Source organism: Mirounga angustirostris, unplaced genomic scaffold (assembly GCF_029215605.1).
Source record: "Mirounga angustirostris isolate CCGP_5_RB_7025 unplaced genomic scaffold, mMirAng1.0.hap1 SCAF_14, whole genome shotgun sequence".
Lineage (NCBI taxonomy): Eukaryota > Metazoa > Chordata > Mammalia > Carnivora > Phocidae > Mirounga > Mirounga angustirostris.
The window spans coordinates 29,602,269-29,609,387 of NW_026991722.1; positions in this window are offsets into that span (position 1 = coordinate 29,602,269).

Sequence of the window (7,119 nt, forward strand, 5' to 3'; positions counted from 1 at the left end):
AACATAGCACCTCCCCAATATCTATCACACAGCCACCCCATCGCTCCCACCCCCACCCCTCCAGAACCCTCAGTTTGTTTCCTGAGATTAAGAATCCCTCATATCAGTGAGATCATATGATACTGTCTTTCTCTAATTGACTTATTTCGCTTAGCATAATACCCTCTAGTTCCATCCACGTCATTGCAAATGGCAAGATTTCGTGTTTTTTGTGGTTTTTTTTGATGGCTGCATAATATTCCATTATATATATACACACACCACATCTTCCTTATCCATTCATCTGTTGATGGACATCTTGGCTCTTTCCACAGTTTGGCTATTGTGGACATTGCTGCTATAAACACTGGGTGCATGTACCCCTTCAGATCACTACATTTGTATCTTTGGGGTAAATACCCAGTAGTGCAAATGCTGGGTCGTACGGTAGCTCTATTTTCAACTTTTTGAGGAACCACCATACTGTTTTCAAGAGTGGCTGCACCAGCTTGCATTCCCACCAACAGTGTAGGAGGGTTCCCCTTTCTCCACATCCTCGCCAACATCTGTTGTTTCCTGACTTTTTAATTTTAGCCATTCTGACTGGTGTGAGGTGATATCTCATTGAGGTTTTGATTTGGATTTCCCCGATGCCGAGTGATGTTGAGCACTTTTTCATGTGTCTGTTGGCCATCTGGATGTCTTCTTTGCAGAAATGTCTGTCATGTCTTCTGCCCATTTCTTGATTGGGTCATTTGTTCTTTGGGTGTTGAGTTTAAGAAGTTCTTTATAGATTTTGGATACTAGCCCTTTATCTGATACGTCATTTGGAAATATCTTCTCCCATCCTGTCAGTTGTCTTTTGGTTTTGTTGACTGTTTCTTTTGCTGTGCAAAAGCTTTTTATATTGATGAGGTCCCAATAGTTCATTTTTGCCCTTCCTTCCCTTGCCTTTGGTGATGTTTTAGGAAGAATTTGCTTCGGCTGAGGTCAAAGAGGTTGCTGCCTGTGTTCTCCTCATGGATTTTGATGGATTCCTGTCTCACATTTAGGTCTTTCAACCATTTTGAGTCTACTTTTGTGTGTGGTGTAAGGAAATGGTCCAGTTTCATTCTTCTGCATGTGGCTGTCTAATTTTCCCAACACCATTTGTTGAAGAGACTGTCTTTTTTTCATTGAACATTCTTTCCTGTTTTGTCAAAGATTAGTTGACCATAGAGTTGAGGGTCCATTTCTGGGCTCTCCATTGTGTTCCATTGATCTATGTGTCTGTTTTTGTGCCAGTACCATACTGTCTTGATGATTACAGCTTTGTAATAGAGCTTGAAGTCCGGAATTGTGATGCCACTGGCTTTGATTTGCTTTTTCAGCATTCCTGAAAGACCCTGAATAGGGTCTTTCAGGAATGCTTTTCTGGCCCATACAAATTTTAGGATTATTTATTCCATTTCTTTGAAAAAAGGTGATGGTATTTTGATAGGAATTGCATTAAATGTGTAGATTGCTCTAGGTAGCATTGACATCTTCACAATATTTGTTCTTCCAATCCATGAGCATGGAATGTTTTTCCATTTCTTTGTGTCTCCCTCACTTTCTTTCATGAGTATTTTATAGTTTTCTGAGTACAGATTCTTTGCCTCTTTGGTTAGATTTATTCCTACGTATCTTATGGTTTTGGGTGCAATTGTAAACGGGATCGACTCCTTAATTTCTCTTTCTTCTGTCTTGTTGTTGATGTATATAAATGCAACTGATTTCTGTGCATTGATTTTATATCCTGCCACTTTACTGAATTCCTATATGGGTTCTAACAGTTTTGGAGTGGAGTCTTTTGGGTTTTCCACATAAAGTATCATATCATCTGCAAAGAGTGAGAGTTTGACTTCTTTTTTGCCAATTCGGGTGCCTTTTATTTCTTTTTGTTGTCTGATTGCTTTGACTAGGACTTCTAGTATTATATTGAATAGCAGTGGTGATAGTGGACATCCCTGCCATGTTCCTGACCTTAGGGGAGAAGCTCTCAGTTTTTCCCCATTGAGAATGATATTCGCTGTAGGTTTTTCATAGATGGCTTTTATGATATTGAGGTATGTACCCTCTATCCCTACACTCTGAAGAGTTTTAATCAAGAAAGGATGCTGTACTTTGTCAAAGGCTTTTTCTGCATCTATTGAGAGGATCATCTATGGTTCTTGTTCTTTCTTTTATTAATGTATTGTATCACATTGATTGATCTGAGGATGTTGAACCAACCTTGCAGCCCAGGAATAAATCCCACTTGGTCGTGATGGATAATCCTTTTAATGTACTGTTGGATCCTACTGGCTAGTATTTTGGTGAGAATTTTTGCATCCATGTTCAACAGGGATATTGGCCTGTAATTCTCCTTTTTGGTGGGGTCTTTGTCTGATTTTGGGATCAAGGTAATGCTGGCCTCATAAAAGGAGTTTGGAAGTTTTCCTTCCATTTCTATTTTTTGGAACAGTTTCAGAAGAATAGGTATTAATTCTTCTTTAAATATTTGGTAGATTCCAGGGCGCCTGGGTGGCTCAGTCGTTAAGCATCTGCCTTTGGCTCAGGTCATGATCCCAGGGTCCTGGGATCGAGTCCCACATCGGGCTCCCTGCTCCGCGGGAAGCCTGCTTCTCCCTCTCCCACTCCCCCTGCTTGTGTTCCTGCTCTCACTATGTCTCGCTCTGTCAAATAAATAAATAAAATCTTAAAAATATATATATATATTTGGTAGATTCCCCTGGGAAGCCATCTGGCCCTGGGCTTTTGTTTTTGGGAGATTTTTGATGAATGCTTCAATTTCCTTAGTGGTTATAGGTCTGTTCAGGTTTTCTATTTCTTCCTGGTTCAGTTTTGGTAGTTGATACATCTCTAGGAATGCCTCCATTTATTCCAGATTATCTAATTTGCTGGCATATAGTTGCTCATAATATATTCTTATAATTGTTTGTATTTCTTTGGTGTTGGTTATGATCTTTCCTCTTTCATTCATGATTTTATTTATTTGGGTCATTTCTCTTTTCTTTTTGATAAGTCTGGCCAGGGGTTTATCAATCTTATTAATTGTTTCAAAGAACCAGCTCCTAGTTTTGTTGATCTGTTCTACTGTTCTTTTGGTTTCTGTTTCATTGATTTCCGCTCCGATCTTTACTGTTTCTCTTCTCCTGCTGGGTTTAGGCTTTATTTGCTGCTCTTTCTCCAGCTCCTTTAGGTATAGGGTTAGGTTGTGTATTTGAGACCTTTCTTGTTTCTTAAGAAAGGCTTGTATTGCTATGTACTTTCCTCTTAGGACCGCCTCTGCTGTATCCCAAAGATTTGAACAGTTGTGTTTTCATTTTCATTGGTTTCCATGAATTTTTTTAATTTTTCTTTAATTTCCTGGTTGACCCATTCTTTCTTTAGTAGGATGCTCTTTAGCCTCCATGTATTTGAGTTCTTTCTGACTTTCCTCTTGTGATTGAGTTCTAGTTTCAAAGCATTGTGGTCCGAAAATATGCAGGGAATGATCCCAATCTTTTGGTACCAGTTGAGACCTGATTTGTCACCTAGGATGTGATCTATTCTGGAGAATGTTCCATGGGCACTAGAGAAGAATGTGTATTCCGTTGCTTTGGGATGGAATGTTCTGAATATATCTGTGAAGTTCATTTGGTCCAGTGTGTCATTTAAAGTCTTTATTTCCTTGTTGATCTTTTGCTTAGATGATCTGTCCATTTCAGTGAGGTGGTGTTAAAGTCCCCTACTATTATTGTATTGTTGTCAATGTGTTCCTTTGACTTTGTTATTAACTGGCTTATATAATTGGCCGCTCCCATGTTAGGGGCATAGATATTTACAATTGTTAGATCTTCTCGTTGGATAGACCCTTTAAGTATGATATAGTATCCTTCCTCATCTCTTATTATGGTCTTTGGTTTAAAATTAATTTGTCTGATATAAGGATTGTCACCCCAGCTTTCTTTTGGTGTCCGTTAGCATGGTAAATGGTTTTCCACCCCCTCACTTTCAATCTGGAGGTGTCTTTGGGTCTAAAATGAGTCTCTTGCAGACAGCATATTGATGAGTCTTGTTTTTTTATTCAATCTGATAGCCTGTGTCTTTTGATTGGGGCATTGAGCCCATTTACATTCAGGGTAACTATTGAAAGATATTAATTTAGTGTCATTGTATTGTCTGTAAGGTGACTATTATATTGTATATTGTCTGTGTTCCTTTCTGGTCTATGTTGCTTTTAGGGTCTCTCTTTGCTTAGAGGACCCCTTTCAAGATTTCCTGTAGGGCTGGTTTTGTTTTTGCAAATTCCTTTAGTTTTTGTTTGTCCTGGAAGCTTTTTATCTCTCCTTCAATTTTCAATGACAGCCTAGCTGGATATAGTATTCTTGGCTGCATATTTTTCTCATTTAGTGCTCTGAATATATCCTGCCAGTCCTTTCTGGCCTGCCAGGTCTCTGTGGATAGGTCTGTTGCCAATGTTTCTATTATTGTAGGTTACAGACCTCTTGTTCTGAGTTGCTTTCAGGATTTTTTCTGTGTCTCTGAGACTTATAAGTTTTACTATTAGATGTCAGGATGTCGACCTATTTTTATTGATTTTGAGGGGGGTTCTCTGTGCTTCCTGGATTTTGATGACTGTTTCCTTCCCCAAATTAGGGAAGTGCTCTGCTATAATTTGCTCCAATATACCTTCTGCCCCTCTCTCTCTTTCTTCTTATTCTGGGATTTCAATTATTCTAATATTGTTTCATCTCATGGTATCACTTATCTCTTGAATTCTGCCCTCGTGATCCAGTAATTGTTTACCTCTCTTTTTTTCAGCTTCTTTATTCTCCATCATTTGGTTTTCTATATCACCAATTCTCTCTTCTGCCTCATTTATCCTAGCAGTTAGAGCCTCTGTTTTTTATTGCACCTCATTAATAGCCTTTTTTGATTTTGACTTGGTTAGATTTTAGTTCTTTTATTTCTCCAGAAAAGGTTTCTCTAGTGTCTTCCATGCTTTTTTCAAGCCCAGCTAGTATCTTTATAATCGTCATTCTGAACTCTAGTTCTGACACCTTACTAATATCCATATTGATTAGGTCCTGGCAGTTGGTACTGCCTCTTGTTCTTTTTTTTTGAGGTGAGTTTTCCATCTTGTCATTTTGTCCAGAGGAGAGCAGATGAATGAGAACAAAATGCTAACAGGGTAACAATGACCCCAGAAAAATATACACTAAACAAATCAGAAGAGACCTTCCAGAAAATGGTTGCTTTTCCATTCAGAGAGTTACTACTGTTCTTTTCTTCGATCTCCTGTTGAGTTTGTAGGTGTTCAGAATGGTTTGATACCTATCTAGCTGAATTCCTGGGACCAGACAAAATTTAGGTCTCCTACTCCTCCACCATCTTGCTCCTCCCCCCAGTCTTGTTTATAATTTTAACAAGTGTTGGAATCATCATTTTTCTTTAACATTGATATCCTATCACAGGACATTGATATTTAGATTTTGCATGTAATGGGCTCAGTGGTTCAAAATTTGTGAGGGAGGAAGTAGGCACCAAGTGAGAGGGTTCCTGGGGAAGCCCAGGTCAGAGGATAGCCAGGTTTACCTTAGAGCAAAAAGATCAAGGGACATTTAGCTGAGAGATCCTGAAGCAGGCATGTGGTGAAGAATGAATATCACACGATGCAGCGAATGAGCCTGTGGCTTATGAATGGCATGACTGTTGATCATTTAGAAGATGTTCAGAACCCTAATGCAAGGACAGTGTGGAAAATCAGGAATCATGTAGGGGTTTTAGATTTCTTTCAGAACCTGAGGAGGACAGGGATGGAAAGCATCATGAAATTAGTTGTGCTCATCTCTCTGGCAAAGTGGTTGACTTTTGACCTTCTCTTCAAAGTATTTCTTTGGAATACTTTGGAGATTTCTGGAGAGGACTGGGATTGCACCACTGATAATTTTTTTAAACTTAATTTTGCTGGGGCACCTGGGTGGCTCAGTCATTAGGCGCTGCCCTTGGCTTGGGTCATGGTCTCAGGGTCCTGGGATCAAGCCCCACATCAGGCTTCCTGCTCCGTGGGATGCCTGCTTCTCCCTCTCCCACTCCCCCTGTTTGTGTTCCTTCTCTCGCTATCTCTGTCAAATAAATAAATTTTTTAAAAAAATCTTTAAACTTAATTTTGCCTTCTAATAATTCTAAGGTATAAGAAACTATATTAAAGCTTGTAGAAATATGTGAAAATAAGAGAACTAAAACTTGAGAATAATATCTGCAATAATCATTATGCACAAGTTTTATGAACATTTTAAGCTGCTTTTGAGTTGTCTTCTATATTTTGATACTGTTTAAACTATTAAGAATGAATAGCCATTAAACTCTACTTGGATAAGTTGTAATTATTACTTTAGTTTATCACACTTATTGTTATAGAAAGATCAGAGGATTTGGAGTCAGATTACCCGCTTATTTCCAACCTTCTCTTTACAGCTGTTTTGCAACCCAAGATGTACATGAAAATCACTAAGGAACTTTTAAAAACAACTGATGCCCTGCACTCACACTAGAAAAACTATGCCAGAATTTCATATCCCCCTAACAATAAGAATGGTGCTGGATACACAGGGAGGTACAATAAATTATTGTTCAGTGGAATTACACTGCAAACAATATAAAACTGTGAAAAGGCTGATCTTCAAATGATATTGCCTAATAACCATACACAACAAAATTTTCACTCTTTTCACTGTTGTGTATAAATATAAAAAGCTAATTTGATTTTCTACATATTTATTCTAATATTCACTTGTTTCTGTTGTGTTGAGGTGGTAGGCCATTTTTGGGAATAGTGGTGATATTATATTATATTCATTATTTTTGCCATCATGTAGCAAAATGTAGAAGTTATGAACTTTCTGTCAGTACCACAAAAAAATATTTCTGTGAAAGACATAAGAATCTGAATTTACTAATAGATAGTAATAAGTCCCTTAGATTTAGAAAGGACCCGAACTTTGATGAGAGAAAGCCCAAGTTCAATCCTGAGGAACCAAATTAACAATGTCAACATTCATAAAATAGAAATAAAAATAACATATATTTCACAAGTTACCATGAGGGTCAGTGAGATAGAGTATATGAAATTAA